General features: G+C 39.7%; 1 non-coding gene across 1 annotated transcript; it reads right to left on the reverse strand.

Moving 5' to 3' along the window:
- Positions 1-21,497: 21,497 nt before the first annotated feature.
- Positions 21,498-21,569, reverse strand: TRNAC-ACA. The gene has a single exon. It is a non-coding gene; the product is annotated as a tRNA-Cys (tRNA).
- Positions 21,570-22,343: the final 774 nt, after the last annotated feature.

A 22,343-nucleotide genomic window follows, 5' to 3' on the forward strand; every position in this document is an offset into this window, starting at 1 on the left:
CATCATGTGAAATGCCAGGCTGGATAAAGCACAAGCGGGAATCAACATTTCTGGGAGAAATATCAATAACCTCAGATATGCAGATGACACCACCCTTATGGCAGAAAGTGAAGAAGAGCTAAAGAGCCTCTTAATGAAACTGAAATAGGAGAGTGAAAAAGCTGGCTTAAAACTCAACATTCAGAAAACTAAAACCATGGCATCTGGTCCCATCATGTCATGGCAATTAGATGGGGAAATAATGGAAACAGTGAGTGACTTTATTTGGAGGAAGGTGCTCCAAAATCACTGCAGATGGTGATTACACACATGAAATTAAAAGATGCTTGCTCCTTGGAAGAGAAGCTATGACCAGCTTAAACAGCATATTAAATAGCAGAGACACTACTTCATCAACAAAGGTCCATCTAGTCAAAGCTATGGTTTTCCCAGTAGTCATGTCTAGATGTGAGAGTTGGACTATAAAGAAAGCTGAGCACTGAAGAATTGATACCTTTGAACTGTGGTGTTGGAGAAGACTCTTGAGAGTCCCTTGGAGACAGCAAGGAGATACAACCAGTCCATTCTAAAGGAGATCGGTCCTGGGTGTTCATTGGAAGGACTGATGCTGAAGCTGAAACTCCAATACTTTGGCCACCTGATAGGAAGAAAAGACTCATTGGAAAAAACCCTGATGCTGGGAAAGATTGGAGGAAGGAGGAGAAGGGGGTGACAGAGGATGAGATGGTTGTATGGCATCACTGACTCAATGGACATGAGTTTGAGTAAGCTCTGGTGATGGACAGGGAAGCATGGTGTGCTCCATTCCATGGGGTCACAAAGATTCGGACAGGACTGAGCAACTGAACTGGACTGAACAAATGTGAGAGTTGGACCATAAAGAAGGCTAATCATGGAAGATCCGATGCTTTCAAATTATGGTGCTGGAGAAGACTCTTGAGAGTCCCTGGGACTGCAAGGAGCTAGAACCAGGCCATCCTAAAGGAAATCGGTTCTGAATATTCATTGGAAGGACTGATGCTGAAGCTGAAACTCCAATACTTGGACCACCCAATGCAAAGAGCTAGCTCCTTGGAAAAGACCCCAATGTTGGGAAAGATTGAAGGCAAAAGGAGAAAGGGGCAGCAGAGGATAAGATGGTTAGACAGCATCACTGATTTAGTAGACTTAAGTTTGAGCAAACACTTGGGAGAGGAGCCTGCCAAGCTGCAGTCCATGGGGTTGCAAAGAATCGGACAGACTTAGTGACTGAACTACATCAACAACAGTATAGGATGAGATTTTTAAACAGTTGTAATAATTTGTTCCCCAAACCATCACCTGCCCTCTTCTCAGACATAATGTTAAATCAAACTCATCTGACATAATGAGTTAAACTCCATTAACTCCAGCAAGAACAATATAAACTGAAAAGAGTATCTACCTATTTATACGTCATCATAGGATTAGTGTTAGAATATTTCTACCCTGCAGTGTTCTACCCTCTACTTATCTTTACCAGTTCCACCCTATCTCCATCTCCCCTTTGGGATCTTCTTTCCCGCATCCTTCCCCAGAACTTCCCATGCATGGTAGCCCATTCATGCCCCTTGGAGTTAAGAACCTGAAAGTTCGTAGTAAATTCAATGAACTTTTTAGAGTAAATTCTGCATTGTCAGGATACTGAAAGGAGATTTCTGATGGTAGAGTTTCCTGAAAAATTCAAGTTGAATAGGGGAGATATTAGGGGCCTGGAATAGGGTTTTCAGACATCTTTTGACATCATATGTGTTGCTTTGTTCCAAGGTGAGTTTGTCCTATGTGAGTGGGAGAGACAGATTCAAGGGATTCATACCCTATGAATAGCTTATGGTAACACTGGATCCACTGTATAATCATAAGGGATTTGATTTAGGTCATACCTGAATGGTCTAGCAGTTTTCCCTACTTTCTTCAATTTAAGTCTGAATTTGGTTAATAAGGAGTTCATGATCTAAGCCACAGTCAGCTCCTGGTCTTGTTTTTGTTGACTGTATAGAGCTTCTCCATCTTTGTCTGCAAAGAATATAATCAATCTGATTTTGGTCTTGACCATCTGGTGATGTCTCGGTGTAGAGTCTTCTCTTGTGTTGTTGGAAGAGGGTGTTTGCTATGACCAGTGCATTTTCTTGGCAAAACTCTATTAGTCTTTGCCCTGCTTGATTCCGCATTCCAAGGCCAAATTTGCCTGTTACTCCAGGTGTTTCTTGACTTCTTACTTTTGCATTCCAGTCCCCTATAATGAAAAGGACATCTTTTTTGGGTGTTAGTTCTAAAAGGTCTTGTAGGTCTTCATAAAACCGTTCAACTTCAGCTTCTTCAGTGTTACTGATTGGGGCCCTGGGATTTCTTTGGAAGGAATGATGCTAAAGCTGAAGCTCCAGTACTTTGGCCACCTCATGCAAAGAGTTGACTCATTGGAAAAGACTCTGATGCTGGGAGAGACTGGGGGCAGGAGGAGAAGGGGATGACAGAGGATGAGATGGCTGGATGGCATCACTGACTCGATGGATGTGAATCTGAGTGATCTCCGGGAGTTGGTGATGGACAGGGAGGCCTGGCGTGCTGCGATTCATGGGGTCGCAAAGAGTCGGACACGACTGAGTGACTGAACTGAACTGAATACTGGATCCAGTGGCATATATGAAGCTTTCTGTTTTTCAGTTTTTCCTCATAAAAACGTCCAGTTTCTTTCAGGAAAATGTTTATATACGTATAATCACTGTTCTGTGTTTGTAGGGGCTTGGTTTCAGGATCCCCACAGATGCCAAAATCACAGATGTTTAAGTCCCTTCTATAAAGTGGTGTAGTATTTGCATAAAACTTGAGAACATCCTCCTCCTGTACTTTAAATCATCTCTACATTACTTATAATACTGAATACAATGTAAATGTTATGTAAGGAGTTATAAACACAATGAAAATGCTATGTAAATAGTTGCCTGCACAGAGAAAATTCAAGTTTTGTTCTATGGAACTTTCTGTAATTTTTTTTTTGAAATTATTTTCAATAATCTGTGGATGTGGAATCACATATATGGAGGGGCAATTGCATATATAATATTTTTGCATAAAATATCTCATAAGCCTAGCACCCTTTTTTCTCATTACTGCATTAGTACTAGGATTTATTTTGCTATGAAATGGTTGAGTAAAAGTGCTTTCTGTAGATCTTTTAATTTTCTAAATCTTTCTTCACAGCAGTTGTTATCTGTGATACTCTTCACATCTATTTAAGATAAATTTGGAAAATGTTACTAAAGCCTTGGAAATAAATGTCTCAAGCCCAGAGATGCTTAAAAATCACACAGAATTTTGGACTGGAAGTAGAGAAGAAAGCTGACCTCCAGAACAAGGCGTCTTTTCATATCACCATATTATCTCTTGTCTTGAGAGGTTGCTGTGTACACTGTTGAAATAACTGCCTAATAACTTTTAAAAATAAAAAGAAATTAAATTTTCTCCTGTGAGTTTTGTTCTTCAGTCATATGTTTTATCCCAGGATAGCAAATTGTTTACAAGCAATTACAGTAATTAAGCATAAATACACCCCAGCGAGGCAAATATTATTATCCACTTTTTAACAGATGGGAAAACAGAAGTGGAAAGAACAGGAATGACCTGCACAAGGCCAAAGAGGGTGTCTGCCAGACATAGGAAGGGCCTGAAACCTCAGGCACTCCACGTTTGTCCTCCAACTTCTGGATGATCCACACTCTTTATAGAAAGTTTGACTTGTAAAAAATTGGAAAAGAGAGGATGAAGGTGGTTGATGACAGTCCTGGGGAGAGAGCTACTAGAAGGAACAGCACAAAAAATAAATGGTTTGAGAAATGCAAAGTGACATAGCCTGATTCCTCAGAGGCATCTGGGGCAAGGTCCAGGCTCATCCCGCGGCAGCCCAGGGTTAGCAGAAAAGGTCATAAAAGAAATGCGAGTTTCTTCTCTTGGAAATACATGGTCAAGCTTTTTCCAGTTCTGCATCTTTAGAATGAGCCTGTGCCCCTAAAATGAAGATTACTGGAACCACAGAATGAGATGACATGCTTGTGATGAAGATACAGCTGCCCTTTCTGAAGGGCTTTGGGATTTGTGGGTCAAATGTACTGTTGCATTAGTATTAGGAAAATTACATCCACGGGAAATGCTGAAAGACAAGGAGGCTAACTTCTCATGCTGTGTCTTTCTGCCCGTTATCACATTTGATAAACAGTTTGAATTCAAGCAGAAAGCGTGTGGCCAAACAGAGTAAGACAGAAATGAAACAATGGCATTAAGAGTTAACAAAAACAAATCTGAAATGAAAAGTCGACAAGTGAGATTCATGCCACCTTCCAGAAATCAAGAGTGAAGCCCAGACAAACAATTGCTTGATTTTTATGTTAAAACATTTGGGAGATTTTTTAAAAATACTATCTGTCATCACTTACCGAGGTGAGATGGATGAAGCATACAGTGAAACAGAGGCAGGGATTTGAAAGTCTCTCTCAGATAGCTCTATGAAGTTGTAGGTATAGGATAGAAAACTATCCCCACATCCATTTCTACAGAGAAATAAATAGTTACATATTTCAGATGCCATCTCTACAAAAATTTAAATAGCCACCATATACTGACCACAGCGGAGAGAGAGAGAGCGTGCATGGCACTTCATAGTCAAAGGAAGTGGACTGCACCTGTCACAGGGAGCCAGCTAAAAGCAGGATGTATATGTGTCATCTCCAGTTTTCTCAGAAGCAAGAAGATATTCAGAAGGATATGTACTCTTTAGGACTCCTTTATATAAATATGTTTTGGTCAATATTGGATCAAGTGTGGACTGTCACTACCTGTAATTAGGTGACATTAGTTAGTTCCAACAGATTCTTGAAATTTATTCGGGGGGAAAAAAACTCAAATGTCAGCCGAAGTGCACAGTTCCAAGTCTTTGGTATTGTGACACTCAGAACACACAACAATTATTTTTGTTTTAGTGGTAGTGGCAGCAACCTTTCTTCTTTGACTCCCACCATGCTTTAGAGAATAAGAAAAAGAATGATGTTTGGAAAATAAGAAAAATAATGATGAGATGATAGGCTGTGTAGCCTATCACCAATTAAATAAACATTCCCACTTAGTAATGAATCTTGACATGTTAAATAGAAATAATGTCAAAGATAAAAGTAGGAGTAAATAGGACAATACATGATGATTAGAACAATAGAAGTTGGCTATTGATTCTTTCACTTATATTTTTTTAACTTGTAATTATGACTTTTAAATTCAGCACTGCAAATTCCAGTAAAACAAAGATACAAACCTAAATGAAGGAGTGAATGAAAGAATATATGAGTGAATCACAGGTAGTTTTATCTTTGCTCTATTCACAGCAGCTAGGCAATTTAGGAAACTTGTGTGTGGAACCTGACCCCTGTCTCATACTGCCCAGCCCCCTCCCCACCCCCCACAACATGCAACACGTCAGCTGGCATGTGGTAGCGCACAGGCTGACATCTTGTAATACCGCACAGCATTTGGCAGGAAACATTAGGATGCAAAAATGGTCCTTCAGGCTGTTATCACTCAGGAATCTGGGGTTGGGCTAGCTTTGGTTTCCACCTTGTATCCTACCTGCTAAATCACTTCCAGATAAGAGGGTTCATCTGTCTTCCAAATGCTGGACACTGGTATGGACAGCATGGTTCTCTCACCTTTGAATACATGTGGTTGATGAGTAACTGTGTTGCTGCCTTCCAACTCACCAGAGAAGAACAGGCCCCTCTGGAAGCAATTACCCACCTTGGTGGTCAAAAGGTGAGCTATAGCTCCTGTTCCCAGGCCTGTATTTCAACAATATGACCAAGCATCTCTGTTCTGTAAAGCTGGTCACCCACTGCATGTCTAAAAGAGAATAGCACAGTAAAGGGAACATCTAATGACCTCCCCAGTTGATGAATCCCCAAATTGTCAATATGACGTTTGAGTTAAATCATATCTGTACTCTGTAGATTATCCCAAGCCCAGATTTCAGATCATGGGTCTGAATCAGCTTTGCTGTGCCTCAGACTTCTCTTGTACTTCCCTGTTTTCCCAAACACTTTATAATCATTAGTATCAGAGAGTATTTTCTGGCCAACCAATGAAGATAAACTCCTGTAGCAAGTTATAACAACTATTTCTTCCAGTCTCCCACTTTGACATCCAGAGGATTAGTGTGACTTAGGACAGGTGCCACTAGCTACATAGTTATGAAGCTTTAATTGATTTATTTCCAAGCCAGCTGCCACATCTCACATTGCTGGTCAATATTTTAAATTTCTTTCATACTCTTCCTGCCTAAATAAAAGTGATAGATGCATAAGTAAATCAAAATTAACTTTTAATTAGAAAAGCAATAAGGATAAATTGATTAATTGGTTGATCTATTTATTTATCTATGTATTTGCTAATGAATACAAAAACAGAGGGAGACATTTTTTGATTGTTTCTTTGTCTTACTACCCATTATCTCTTCATCTTCAAAATATGAGCCTCAAATGCATTTGAGATACTAGTTTCTTTTATGGTTTTTAGCAGTTGTCCCAAGTATATCTATTCCTTTTCTCCCAAACTTGTGACAGAGAAAACATCAAGACGATCTTCAGTAATTAGTCCATTTGAATGATTCGAGAATATACCATCTTTTATCATGTAATCATAGTTCTGCCCAGGGTGTATAATATTAGTCACAAGTCCTAATAGCCTAGGTGGATGGACTTTGTATCTTTGTGGATTTACAACTAATATATTGTGGCTATAGTCCTCCACTGAGAAAACAAGCCCCAAATCTCCATCACAGAGAGTGGCAGTCTTAATAAAATGCCAGCCTGACACTGACCCTCTTCATACTGCTACCGAGGATTTTCTGCTCAGAGGGTCACCCTGGCCCCTCAGGATTTGACTCCTGCTTACCATTCAAGTCTCATGGTTCAAAGGTTCCCTGACACTACTCTTGTGTAGCAGAAGCACAAAACTGCATGGAATTCACTGCTCCTCCAACACCCCTAAACACTCAACAGTACCTTCTACACTCATCATGCCACTGCTCACATCTACCATCTCTGCCATGTTGAACCCTTTTTTCAATCTGGTATGCTTTGAATTTGTTCCAGACAAGCAGTAATAATCCACAGTTTATTTTCTGATTTATGATTCCTTACCAGACAAAACTGATACATAATGTCATGAGATGATCATTAAGAATTTGGATTTTGTATAAAGATGAAGGGTCTATATCACATGAATTTGTGAATCAGGAAATAAACTTACTTCCCTAGTAAATGTTTTCCTAAATGTAAAGCTCTAAACAAATTTTCTCAGATCACAGATGGTAGAAATAGTTGTTTAAAAGTTAAAAAAAAAAAAAAAAAAACCTTACATGGAAGAAAATTAAACAATTATTTTTTTTGTCTAATAAATTTATTTTAGTAAGTAAATCACAGTGCCCAGTTATTGTGGTGGATTCATGTCAATCTATGCCAAAACCAATACAGAATTGTAAAGTAAAAATAAAAAATAAATAAATAAATTAATTTAAAAAAAATAAAAAATAAAAAAAATACTACAGTCAAGCTAATGAAATCTCCATTAATTATCACATTGTTAAATGGTGGCTGGAAGAAATACAAAAGAATTTGGACATTGTAATTCTGTAGAATAGGAGAATGATACTGTCACACATTCAGAAGTGTTTTCTAGTAGCCTTTTTGAGCAAAGCTGCAACTGAAGGACATAAGTTTCAGATTTCAAATAATCTAATAGAGGGCTGGCTTGAGTTGGAAAATGGTGATGGTAAGTTTGGAAAGCAGAGATAGGATTGCTTCTGTTTATTTCATGCACAGTCTCCACATATTTTTATATTATACAGTAGTACATTTAAGATGATTTGAGAGTCTACTTTTGTCCATCTTTGAACTTAAAAATCACTTTCCCATATGAATGTGATTGTTTAGGCTGGACAGAATGCATGTTCATTGCTAATGACTCTCTTTTATCTGACTATCCATAATGGTGAAGTTTCTTATGACTAAGCAATGCAAAGGTCTTCTTCATCAAGCCATAACAAATCACAGAAGAGGAAATGCCAGTGACCTCTAACGTTCACACTTTTCCCCTCTCCACTTAAAGGGTAACTTACATTACCATTAATTTCTCAAAATTAATTCACCATCAAAACGCATATTGCCATGAGCACATATTTCAAGTTCACTTCTTTCCCTGTTGGCTGCCTTATTGCATCTCTCAGCTTTCCAAATTTCCAGGATAAGATGAAACAAGCATACATCAGAAAAACATAAATTCACCTATATCTATTTGGAGGAAAGCCCTTCTTTCCCCTTATAGGCACCACCTAAGCCAAGTGGTAGATTTTTGTCTGCTGGCTGTGAAAACTGAAATTAGAATCAAAAGCCCTCTGGGACTTTCCCAATGGTCCAGTAGTTAAGAATCTGCCTTGCACTGCAAGAGACACTGTTTCAATCCCTGGTTCAGGAAGATCCCACATGCCTTGGAGGAATTAAGCCCATGTGCCACAACTACAGAGTCTGTGCTCTAAAGCCTGTGACTACAACTACTGAGCCCACACCCTGCAGCTACAGAAGCCTGCACACATAGAGTCAGTGCTCCCCAAGAGAAACCACTGCAATGAGATGCTCATGTACCACAGTGGCGGGCAGCCCCCACTCACTGCAACTATAGAAAGCCCTCATGCAGCAACAAAGACTCACAACAGCATAGATAAATAAATCTTAAAAAAAAAACCAAAAACAAAACCAGAATCTCTCTATGATCTAAATAAAATCAAAACCTAAGTAAATAATACACAATTTTTTCTGCAAATATTGACATCTAATAATCACTGGCCACATCAAAAATATAGACTAAAAACAGTGAGTGAATGTTAGTGTCCATAGTACCTAGGGGGATTGCAGTTCATGATTTAAATTTATGGCTTAAATTAATAACTTTGTATTTTATGATTAGACTAAGGATACTAGCATCTTATATACTGTTACTTAGTATCTACAGTGTTCAAGTTCCATAAAAATAGCTTTTAATTTTGCTCTTTTTTTTTGCCCTGACAGCCTTTGAAAATATTATATCATATTTCAAGACATTGCACTTAAAACTTCTTAAAGTTCATAACACTTGGGCATGGGGATGTGACTCTTGAAATATTCTTTCCACTACCCCATTTTCCAGAACTACTTCACATCTCTACTCCTTAAGATTCCTTTTCGGTACACACTAAAAGGACGTTCTTGAACTTGTCCACAGCTATTTCTAATTTGTCTGATCTTCATCAGTCAGTTTAAAGGAGCATAAAATGTCATCTGCCTCATCCGTCACTGTGTGTGTGTGTTAATGTATTTATCTGATTCACTTCCCCTGACTTGTCTAAGCTACATGCAGTCTGAATCTTTCCCATCTCCTAATTTATTTCAGTCACTCTTCAAGTGTGCTGGAGCTGATTTCTCAGGTAGATTCATCTGAAAAGATGCCATGCTCTAGCAATTCTATAAGCAATTATCATCTTAATAGCCTGCAAGCCCAGCTTTGTATATTCACTGTTGGCCTAGTGCCAGACAGAGGTCCCTTTCACCATAAGCCCTAACTTAGTACTTTAGGTGCCTTCTCCATGGGGAAACTGTTGTTTGACTCCTTTGGGTTACCTGGAGATGGTTAAAGATGCTGTACCAGTGTACGAGGCTGGTATGGATACTCATAATGACATCTGATGGTCATATGGCCACCATTGCTATTATTGAAAAATTTAGCTCAACCTCCTCTTGCAGCTGATTTGGTAGAATAGTGTGGTCAGGGGTATTTTGTTCTCAGAGCGGGGTCAGGAGACTTTTCTCCTTTGTCACCACCACCATCACTATCATAATTGCTTCAGAATCTAACATCGTCATGATTACTTCTGAATCTAAACACTGATTATGTTAGGTCTTATGCATATTAAGAGGTAGAGTGATATAATAAGATAAATGTTAACATAGGTAGCAGGTGCTGTTCTCAGGTGATGAATATAGGTAGTAAGTGTCACAGGATTCCAGAACAGGAAGGGTATAATCAGAAGAGACACCAAGATTATGAGGAAGCTGGTGGAACGTGAATTAAGACATGTGTATCTGGGCAATGATGTGACCAACACTGTGTGTTGGGAATAATCAGGCAAATCACTGATGTGAAGTACTTATAGAGAAGGACATTGAAAGTTAACACTGTATGAGTGAAAATTCAGATCAGGAAGACTTTAAATTGAGCAGTCCTAACTTTGATTTTAGGCTAGAAAAAATTAAGGAACACAGTCATTCAAAACAGGCCCCTCGTCCTGGCACTAATAACTTCTTGATATGAAAGATTACTGGCAGGTGCTTCATCCCATCTTTCATTCATCCACTCAGCAAAGGAATCTGGCATGCTTAACATGTGCCAGGGACTTTCATAGGTGTCAGGCATACAGCAGGAAATAGGACAGAAAACATCTTTCTCATTATGGAGTGCATTAATTTGCAAGGGCGACCACAGAAAAATAACATAGACTAATGGCCTGCACACATGTGTGCTCAGCCATGTCTGAGACCCCATGGACTGTAGACCTCCAGGCCCCTCTGTCCATGGAATTTTCCAGGCAAGAATACTGGGATGGTTCCCTTTTCCTCCTCCAGGGGATTTTCCCAACCCAGGGGATCGAACCCACATCTCTTGTGTCTCCTGCATTGGCAGGAGAATTCTTTACTACTATAACCATCTGGGAAACCCTAGTCTAATGGCTTAAAGAACAGAAATTCATTCTTCAAAGTTCCAGAGTATAGGACATCCAAGATCAGGATGTTGGTAGAGATATCCCTCTTTTTCTTGAGATACCCACCCTCTCACTGCCTCATCCCTCAGCTGCACACTCTCCCCAAGTGTCTCTTACTCTTCTTGTAAGGACTTCATCCTATTGGAGCAGGACCGTAACTTAATGCCCTCATTTTAGCTTAATTGCTTCTTCGAAGACCTAACGTCCATATATTATTATAGTCTTAGGTACTAGGGGTTGGGAGCTCAACATATGAATGTAGGGGAGATGTATCACAGAATGATATTCTAGTGGTGGAAACACCCTCCTAAAAACTTCCTGGAGGAACCCTCCATAGTTTTTCAATCACACCCCACATGCTTGGATCCAGCAGTGCACACAGCTGACACTCAGACTGAACCCATGTTTCCCACACACTCTTACCCTTCGCAACCCTTGCAAGCACTATCTGAGCAAAGCAAGTGGAAGACTGAGTGCCCACCTCTTCCAAAATGTGCCTGTTGTAACTTTTATTCTCTCAAAGATTCTCTTGATATCCACTGTAACCTGATTTCTTTTGAGACATCTGGACACAAAAGACTAACTCGGTGAGATTTGGTTTTGGCTCCATATACCTACAGGATGGCCCTACTCAGAAGACTCAGAGAAGAATATAATGAGGAAAATGCTTTGAAAATAAATACACCATGTGTAACCCGAATTTTTTAGGCTCTGCAGTCTGGATAAAATGAGGTCACATTAATATTAATAATACAAATTTTCTGGCCTGCAGCCACACCTGAAAAGCTACAGATTCTCATTCTTCATTCTCCTGGCCCACACCTCAAGGTCTGCGATCATCTCAGTTATTTCTCAGAGGCCCCGGGGTGAGCCTCAGCTCATGTTTGTTCAGGAATGAATGCACACTGCCCTTTCTCTCTCGGCTCTTTGAAGGGGTCCACTGACCAGGACATTGGGAACAACTCTTCTCCACCACCACAGCTGATGATGTTTTCAGAGACTGCTGACTCCCTGCCACACTACCTCACTTCTCCCCAGGTCCTCCTGAACATGACCATTTCATCCCCTGAAACATGGAAAGACTGTTTCTCTCTGCAGCTCAGTTTGCTCACCCTAACCTCACAAAAGTGTTAGTCATTCAGTCACATCCAACTCTTTGCAACCCCATGGATTGTAGCCGGTCAGGCTCCTCTGTCCGTGGGATTTTCCAGGCAAGAATACTGGAGTGGGTTGCCATTCCCTTTTCTAGAGGATCTTCCCGACCTAGGGATTGAACCTGGCTCTCCTGCACTGCAGGCTGACTGTTTACCATCTGAGCCACAACGGAATGAGGTAGCAAAGCTGGTGCCCCAGTTTCAAGCAATTTTTGCTAAAGCATCCACGATAGACAGTAGGGTGCCTTCATTCCAGGTTCCTCCTCAGTCCCCAAAACACTGCCCTCAAGAATATGAATGCATAAAAACAGATGGCTACACTGAGAGCTCGGAGTTTGGGAACAGGCATAACCTGCCCCTACACATCCAAATTTCACGTCAGCCCACCAAATCTTAACCATGCTACCTTACACAAGAAAATAAATTTTCACCTTCTGTGTAGATGTGACAGTTTTCATACCATGTTATAATATTTAGACACCAGTTAATTTCTCCCAAATATTTTCTGTCAAGATAAAGAAAATCTATTTATTCTAAATTTTGTATAGACAATGTGAACTTAACCTATCTCAATCATGAAATATTGTTTACTTATTTATTGGAGTATAGTTAACATTACACTACTGTGTCAGTTTCTGCCGTACAGCAAAGTAAGCAGCTGTATGTATACATACATCTCCTCTATTTTGGATTTTCTCCCCACTTAGGTCATTACTGAGCACGAAGTAGAGTTCCCTGTGCTACACAGTAGGTTCTCACTAGTTATCTATTTTACACATGGTCTTGTGTATATGTCCATCCCAATCTCCCAATTCATCCCACCGCTTCTTTCCCTCTTGGCATCCATACATTTTTTCACTATGTCTGTGTGTCTATTTCTACTTTGAAAATAAGATCATCTTTACCATTTACTAGATTCCACATATATGCATTAATATACAATATTTTCTTCTTTCTGACTTACCTCACTCTGTTTGACAGTCTCTGGGTCCATCCACATCTCTGAAAATGACCCAATTTCCTTTTATGGCTGAGTAATATTTTCTTTAGGCATTCCTCTGCTGATGGACATTTAGGTTGTCTCCATGTCCTAGCTGCTGTAAATAGTGCTGCAGTGAGCACTGAGGTGCATGTTTCTTTTTGAATTATGGTTTTCTCTGGGTATATGCCCAATAGTGGATTTCTGCATCATATAGTAGCTCTATTTTTAGCTTTTTAAGAAACCTCTATACTATTATCCACAGTGGCTGTATCAACACTTTCCTACCAACAGTGTGGGAGGGTTCCCTTTTCTCCACGCCATCTACAGCATTTATTGTGTGTAGCTTTTTGATGATGGTGATTCTAACCAGTGTAAGTTGATAAATCATTATAGTTTTGATTTGCATTTCTCTAATAAATAGTGATGTTGAGTATCTTTTCTCAACCATGAAATATTTTTTGAGCACCAGCTATTTGCAAGATATTTGCTAGGGGAACTCTGTGGGCATGTGCTGCTGATAAGACAATCCTGTGTGTGTGCTTAGTCATTTGGTAATATCTGACTCATTGTGACCCCATGGACTGTAGCCCACCAGGCTCCTCTGTCCTTGGAATTTTCCAGGCAAAAATACTGGAGTGGGTTGCCACTTCCTACTTCAAAAAAATCTTCCTTCTTTATAAAATAAGTATTAATATTTTTATAATTTTCCTAAAGACTTAGTAGCAACTGCTTCTGCATATTCTCCTATAAATGAAATACATAAACCCTACACAAGTATTTAGCAAATCACATCTTACTGAAAAGGTAGAGTGACAGGCATCTAGCCTGTATCACCTATACCTGGGATCTCTATCAGTCACCACCCAGGTTGGCTGATTAACTTTCACAAACCAGAGAATTAGCTCCTGGCTTTTCTCTTTTGTCTGTCTAAACATATTTGAGATAAAGTATGTACTCAATGCACCTCAAACAAAAGTCTAATAAAAATAAATGATCAAACCAGAGGTATCAAGTAGACAACTGACTACTTTCAGCTGTTTGCCATGTATGACACAGGCGAAAGCTAACGTTTCAAGATGTTTCCCACACACGGAACAATAGGCTGATTTTTACAAAAACCTATAGCTGAAGATATTTCTAGAAATGGCAACTCACTCCAGGATTCTTGCCTGGGAAATCCCATGGAGAGAGGAGTCTTGCATCCATCGTGATGCAAAGAGTCAGACACCATTTAGCAACTAAACTATACACATGCTGTGCTGTGCTTAGTCACTCAGTCCTTTCCATGGGGCCCCTCCATCCATGGGGGTTCTCCAGGCAAGAATACTGGAGTGGGTTGCCATGCCCCAATCCAGGGAATCTTCCCAACCCAGTGATTGAACCCAGGTCTCCCACATTGCAGGTGGGTTCTTTACCATCTGAGCCACCAGGGAAGCCCAGAAAGTGGACAGCCTCTCCCTTCTCCAGAGAGTCTTCCAGACCCAGGAATTGAACCAGGGTCTCCTGAATTGCCGGTGGATTCTCTACCAGCTGAGCTACCAGGGAAGCCCAAGCTATATATATGTGGGGGGGGGGGGGGGGGGTGGAGTGGGTGGTGTGTGTGTGTGTGTATGATCTCCAAAAATAAATTCCTTTAAAAAGGTCAAAAATGGTTCAAAATAATGCTCAAATGGATAACTCTAACAAGCTTTAATTTATAAAAAGGACTCTAGTGTTTCCCTAGGGTTCTGATGGACAAACTATTTCTAATCCTTTCTTTAATAATATATATAGCAGTGATAGTATCCATATAGTAATGAATCCAATGGAAAAATCTATGTGTGGTGATTTCTGCAGACTATTGATAATAAAGATGAGAACTTATTTCTAAACAATTTCAGAATCTGAAGTGTCTACATTCTCTACTTTTTTTTTTTTTTTTACTTTACAATTCTGTATTGGTTTTGCCATACATTGACATGAATCCACCACGGGTGTACATGCGTTCCCAAACATGAACCCCCCTCCCACCCCACTCCCCACAACATCTCTCTGGGTCATCCCCGTGTACCAGCCTTTTGACTCTTTCACAGTTTCTAATGGCGTAAATAAGTATTAGTATATCTGAGTTTGGGGGACAAAACTTAAAGAAGTTAATTGCCTCACCCAGGGTTATTAGATCAACAGGGTTGGTTGCAAGCCAGGTTTTCTGAATAATTCTGTTTTCCTTTGTCACTGCCATCAATTATTAAAGTCATAATTGTACAAATTTCCCTACTCCTAGGTTTTTTTTTAACCCTTTCCTCCTTTTATAATTTTACAGCCACAAACAGGCATGAATAGTTATCATTCAATTATTTGTAATATTTTTGCCATCAGCCACTCTTAAACAATGGTAATCCACTCCAGTGGAAAATTCTGAGAGAGATGGGACTACAAGACCACCTGACCTGCCTCTTGAGAAATCTGTATACAGGTCAGGAAGCAACAGTTAGAACTGGACATGGAACAACAGACTGGTTCCAAATAGGAAAAGGAGTATATCAAGGCTGTATATTGTCACCCTGCTTATTTAACTTCTATGCAGAGTACATCATGAGAAATGCTGGACTGGAAGAAACACAAGCTGGAATCAAGATTGCTGGGAGAAATATCAATAACCTCAGATATGCAGATGACACCACCCTTATGGCAGAAAGTGAAGAGGAACTCAAAAGCCTCTTGATGAAAGTGAAAGAGGAGAGTGAAAAAGTTGGCTTAAAGCTCAACATTCAGAAAACGAAGATCATGGCATCTGGTCCCATCACTTCATGGGAAATAGATGAGGAAACAGTGGAAACAGTGTCAGACTTTATTTTTCTGGGCTCCAAAATCACTGCAGATGGTGACTGCAGCCCATGAAATTAAAAGACGCTTTCTCCTTGGAAGAAAAGTTATGACCAACCTAGATAGTATATTCAAAAGCAGAGACATTACTTTGCCAACTAAGGTCCATCTAGTCAAGGCTATGGTTTTTCCTGTGGTCATGTATGGATGTGAGAGTTGGACTGTGAAGAAGGTTGAGTGCCAAAGAATTGATGCTTTTGAACTGTGTTGTTGGAGAACTCTTGAGAGTCCCTTGGACTGCAAGGAGATCCAACCAGTCCATTCTGAAGGAGATCAACCCTGGGGTTTCTTTGGAAGGAATGATGCTAAAGCTGAAACTCCAGTACTTTGGCTACCTCATGCAAAGAGTTGACTCATTGGAAAAGACTCTGATGCTGGGAGGGATTGGGGGCAGGAGGAGAAGGGGACGACCGAGGATGAGATGGCTGGATGGCATCACTGACTTGATGGACGTGAGTCTGAGTGAACTCTGGGAGTTGGTGATGGACAGGGAGGCCTGGCGTGCTGCGATTCATAGGGTCACAAAGAGTCGAACACGACTGAGGTGACTGAACTGAACTGAACTGAACTGAACTCTTAAACAATTGTCTTCTTAATTTTATGCAAAGAAATCCTTACAATAAATTGTCCCCCCTTGTTTACCTCCCTCCTGCTGCTGCTGCTGCTTAGTTGCTTCAGTCGTGTCCGAATCTGTGCGACCCCATAGACGGCAGCCCACCAGGAGCCCTGTCCCTGGGATTCTCCGGGCAAGAACACTGGAATGGGTTGCCATTTCCTTCTCCAATGCAGGAAAGTGAAAAGTGAAAGTGAAGTCGCTCAGTCATGTCTGACTCTTCTCGACTCCATGGACTGCAGCCCACCAGGCTCCTCCGTCCATGGGATTTTTCCAGGCAAGAGTACTGGAGTGGGGTGCCATTGCTTTCTCCGATTTACCTCCCTGAATAGCCTTAAATATCATTATGCTGCAGCATTTCTTTCTACCTTTCAGCTAAATTTTCCTTAAAAATGAAAATATGTCCACCTATCACAAACTATTATAAAATTCATCAAAATATATAAGTCCATTGTTTTCAAGTAATAGGTAAAAGAAAAGGCAGATAGTAATCCTTAGAGAAAGAGAACACAAGAGAGGAGTCCTATATTCATTAGAGTTTTCGAATTGTGAGATCTTTCTCTATTGTAGTATAGGGAGGAAGAGATCAAGCAGAGAAGATTTTGCTGAGATCCCTTGGAGAAAGAAATGGCAATCCACTCCAGTATTCTTGTCTGGGCTAGCCCATGTACAGAGGAGCCTGGCAGGCTACAGTCCATGGGGTTTCAGAGTCCGACACAACTTACTGACAAGACTACCACCATTACCACAGCTTGGAGTGAGGGATGGAATAAATGAAATAATAAAATTGTAAGATTACTATGTTTTTCTTGTGGTGATGTAATAATAATTCTAAGACTCTGACCACTTAAGGAAATATACTGTAATCCCCATCAATTAAATTAAAAACATCCAAAGAAACAAAACATACAAAGAGATATAGCAAAAAGTAAATCCATGATTACATGGAGTGAATGTATTAGCCTCTCAGATGTATGTTTAATCAATTCTTGACAGTCTCAAAGACACTTTAGGGGAAACATTTTTTAAATTAATTTATTTATTTTAACTGGAGGATAATTACTTTACAATATTGTGGTGGGTTTTGCCATACATTGACATGAATCACCCATGGGTGCACATGTGTCCTCTCATCCTGAACTCTTATCTCAGCTCATTCCCCACCCCATCCCTCTGGGTTGTCCCAGAGCACAGGCTTTGAGTGCCCTGCATCATGTATCGAACTTGCACTAGTCAACTATTTTCCATTTGATAATATACATGTTTCAATGCTATTCTCTCAAATCATCCCACCCTCACTTTCTCCCACATGGTCCAAAAGTCTGTTCTTTACATCTGTGTCTCTTTTGTTGTGTTGCATATAAGGTCACTGTTACTGTCTCTATAAACACTATATATATGTGTTAGTATACTGTATTGGTGTTTCTCTTTCTGACTTACTTCACTCTGTATAATAGGCTCCAGTTTCATCCACCTCATTAGAACTGACTCAAATGCATGAGTAATATTTTTATACCTCAGTAATATTCCATTGTGTATATGTACCACAACTTCCTTATCCATTCACCTGCCAATGAACATCTAGGTTGCTTCAATGTCCTAGCTATTGTGAACAGGGGAAGCTTCTTAACAAATGGTATTGAAACAATGGGATATTCATTTGTATAAAACTTTTTAAAAAACTAAAAAGATATCACACTATGCATACAAATTAACTGAAAATGAATCATGGACTTACAGGTAAAATGTAAAATTAAAATCTAAAAATGTCTATAAGAGGCATAAGAGAAGAATCTTTGTGACCTTGATTTAAACAATGATATCTTTGTTTACAACCACGATTGTACTATTCACTAAAAAAAAAAAGAAAGAAAGAAAGAAATGGATTAATTTGACTTTATCAAAATTCAATTTTCTCCTCTGTGAAATGCACTATTAAGAAAATGAAAAAACAAGCTACAAAGAGAGTACCTGCGGATCACATATCTGACAAAACATTTAAATCCAGAATTTATAAAGAACTCTCAAAGTTCAATAATAAGAAAAACAATGACTCAATAAAAGTGTAGGGCAAATGATTTCAACAAATATTTAACTAAAGATACATTAATGTTAAAAAGAAAGAAAGAAAAATCACATAAAAAGATGCTCTACATTATTAATCTGGGTGGTGCTTAGTCACTTAATCGTGTCTGACTCTTTGTGACCCCATGGACTGTAGCCTGTCAGGCTCCTCTGTCCATGTGGATTCTCCAGGCAAAACTACTGGAGCGGGTTGCCATGCCCTCCTCCAGGAAATCTTTCCAACCCAGGGATCAAACCCAGGTCTCCCACATTGCAGGTGGATTCTTCACCATCTGAGACACCAGGGAAGCCCAAGAACACTGGAGTGAGTAGCCTGTCCATTCTTCAGCAGATCTTCCTGACCCAGGAATAAAACCAGGGTCTCCTGTACTGCAGGCAGATTCCCAACAAGCTGATCTACCAGGGAAGTCCTATTAGTCATTCAGTTCAGTTCAGTCGCTCAGCTGTATCCGACTCTTTGCAACTACATGAATTACAGCACACCAGGCCTCCCTGTCCATTACCAACTCCCGGAGTTCACTCAAACTCACATCCATCGAGTTAGTGATGCCATCCAGCCATCTCATCCTCTGTCGTCCCCTTCTCCTCCTGTCCCCAATTCCTCCCAGCATCAGGGTTTTTTCCAATGAGTCAACTCTTCCCATGAGGTGGCCAAAGTATTGTTTTTTCAGTTTCAGCATCAGTCCTTCCAATGAACATCGAGGACTGATCTCCTTTAGGATGGACTGGTTGGATCTCCTTGCTGTCTCCAAGGGACTCTCAAGAGTCTTCTCTAACACCACAGTTCAAAAGCATCAATTCTTCGGTTCTCAGCTTTCTTCACAGTCCAACTATCACATCCATACACGACCACTGCAAAAACCATAGTCTTGACTAGACGGACCTTTGTTGGCAAAGTAATGTCTCTGCTTTTTAATATGCTATCTTGGTTGCTCATAACTTTTCTTCCAAGGAGTAAGCGTCCTTTAATTTCATGGCTGCAGTCACCATCTGCAGTGATTTTGGAGCCCCCCAAAATAAAGTCTGACACTGTTTCCACTGTTTCCACATCTATTTCCCATGAAGTGATGGGACCAGATGCCATGATCTTCATTTTCTGAATGTTGAGCTTTAAGCCAACTTTTTCACTCTCCTCTTTCACTTTCATCAAGAGGCTTTTGAGTTCCTCTTCACTTTCTGCCATAAGGGTGGTGTCATCTGCATATCTGAGGTTATTGATATTTCTCCTGGCAATCTTGATTCCAGCTGGTGCTTCTTCCAGTCCAGCATTTCTCATAATGTACTCTGCATAGAAGTTAAATAAGCAGGGTGACAATATACAGCCTTGACATACTCCTTTTCCTATTTGGAACCAGTCTGTTTTTCCATGTCCAGTTCCAACTGTTGCTTCCTGACCTGCATATAGGTTTCTCAAGAGGCAGGTCAGGTGGTCTGGTAGTCCCATCTCTTGAAGAATTGTCCACAGTTTATTATGATCCACACAGTCAAAGGCTTTGGCATAGTCAATAAGGAAATACAAATTAAAACCACAATGAGATATTATTGCATCCCTATTAGAATGTCTATAATTAAAAATATTTCACATAGCAAGTTTTGCTGAGAAGGCAGAGTAACCATAAAATACTTCTGAGGAGAATGTGAAATAATAAAAACTACTTTGGAAAGAGCTTATGATTTCAAAAGAAGTGAAATATACACCTACTATATGATGTCTCAACTGAGTGACTTCACTTTCACTTTTCACTTCCATGCATTGGAGAAAGAAATGGCAACCCACTCCAGTGTTCTTGCCTGGAGAATCCCAGGGATGGGGGAGTCTGGTGGGCTGCCGTCTATGGGGTCGCACAGAGTCGGCCACGACTGAAGTGACTTAGCAGCAGCATATGATGTCTCTATTTCACTTATAGATATTTAACACATAAAAAATCAATACACATGTCTATAGAAAGACTTGCATATAAGCATTCATAGTGAATATATGAGTAATAACCAAAAACTGGAAATGACACAAATGGTCTTCAAAGATGAATGGATAAACAAATTGTGACTTATACTAATGGAACATTACTCACCAATATAAAAGGAATGAACTGTTGTTATACATGATAGCATGAATGAACTTCAAAATAGTAAGGCACAGTGAAAGAAGATAGACAAAAAAGGGTACATAATTTATGATCCCGTTTATACAAAATTCTATAAAATGCAATCTAATCTATCGTGATAGAAAGCAGACAAGAGCTTGTCTTCATGACAGGGCTGTTAAAGGACAGGGGAGAAGGAAAAGCCTGCCAAGGTGCACTAGAAAGCTATTGAGAGTAGTAAAATAGTTTCCTAATCTTGATTGTGATGATGGCTTTATGAATGTAAATATTTACCAAAAGATATGAAACTGTAAGCTTTAAATATGTGCATAAAATATTTATCTTATATCAAGTATGGAGAGAATAACATGAGAACTTACAATACCATATGTAAAATAGATTGCCAATGGGAATTTGCTGTATGACTCAAGGTATTCAAACAGGGGCCCTGTGACAATCTAGAAGGTTGGGATGGGGAGGGAGAGGGGAGGGAGGTTTGAGAGGGAGGTGATATGGGTGTACCTATGGATGATTCTTGTTGATGTTTGATGGAAAACAGGAAGATTCTGTAAAGCAATTATTCTACAATTAAAAAGTAAAGTGGGGAAAAATGTTTTTTATAAAAGAATGTTAATAGTAGCACTGCTTCAAAAAGCAAAAATCTAAGCTATAAAAATGCCTAACAGTAAAGCAGAAAAATAATTTTTTATTAAATTGATAGCTACCAGGGAAGCCCTAATAATCATTAAGGAAATACAAATTTGCTCAGTCATGTCCGACTCTTTGTGAGCCTACAACACTCCTCCATCCATGGGATTTTCCAGGCAAGAGTACTGGAATGGGTTGCCATTTCCTTTTCCAGAGGATCTTCCCAACCCAGGGATCGAACCTGGGTCTCCTGCATTGTAGGCAGATGCTTTACCATCTGAGCCACCAGGGAAGTCTCAATGAGATATTACTACATCCCTATAAGAATGTCTATAATTAAAAATATAGCAATAAAATTGAAAAATATGTATGAAACTTTAGAAGATATATATGAGTACCAATAGCAAATTGTAGACATATAATCAATAATATTATTACAGTTATAAAAATCAAAATTATAGAAAACTAAACAAACTGTGGAAAATTCTTAAAGATATGAGAATAGCAGACCACCTGACCTGCCTCCTGAGAAATCTGTGTGCAGGTAAAGAAGCAATAGTGAGAACTGGGCATGTCACAACAGATTGGTTCTAAATTGGGAAAAGAGTACATCAAGGCTGTATATTGTCACCCTGGTTATTTAACTTATATGCAGAGTACATCATGAGAAATGCTGGACTGGAAGAAGCACAAGCTGGAATCAAGACTGCTGGAAGAAACATCAATAACCTCAGATATGGAGATGACACTACACTTATGTCAGATAGCGAAGAACTAAAGAGCCTCTTGATGAAACTGAAAAAGGAGAATGAAAAAAATTGGCTTAAAACTCAACATTTAGAAAGCTAAGATCATGGCAACTGGCCCCATCACTTCATGGCAAACAGATGGGGAAACAATGGAAACAGTGACAGACTTTAATTTGGGGGGCTCCAGAATGACTGCAGATGGTGACTGCAGCCATGAAATAAAAAAGATGCTTGCTCCTTGGAAGAAAAGTTATGCCCAACCTAGACAACACATTAAAAAGCAGAGCCATTACTGTGCGAACAAATGTCCATCTAGT

This window comes from Oryx dammah, unplaced genomic scaffold (assembly GCF_014754425.2).
Source record: "Oryx dammah isolate SB20612 unplaced genomic scaffold, SCBI_Odam_1.1 HiC_scaffold_22, whole genome shotgun sequence".
Taxonomy (NCBI): Eukaryota; Metazoa; Chordata; class Mammalia; order Artiodactyla; family Bovidae; genus Oryx; species Oryx dammah.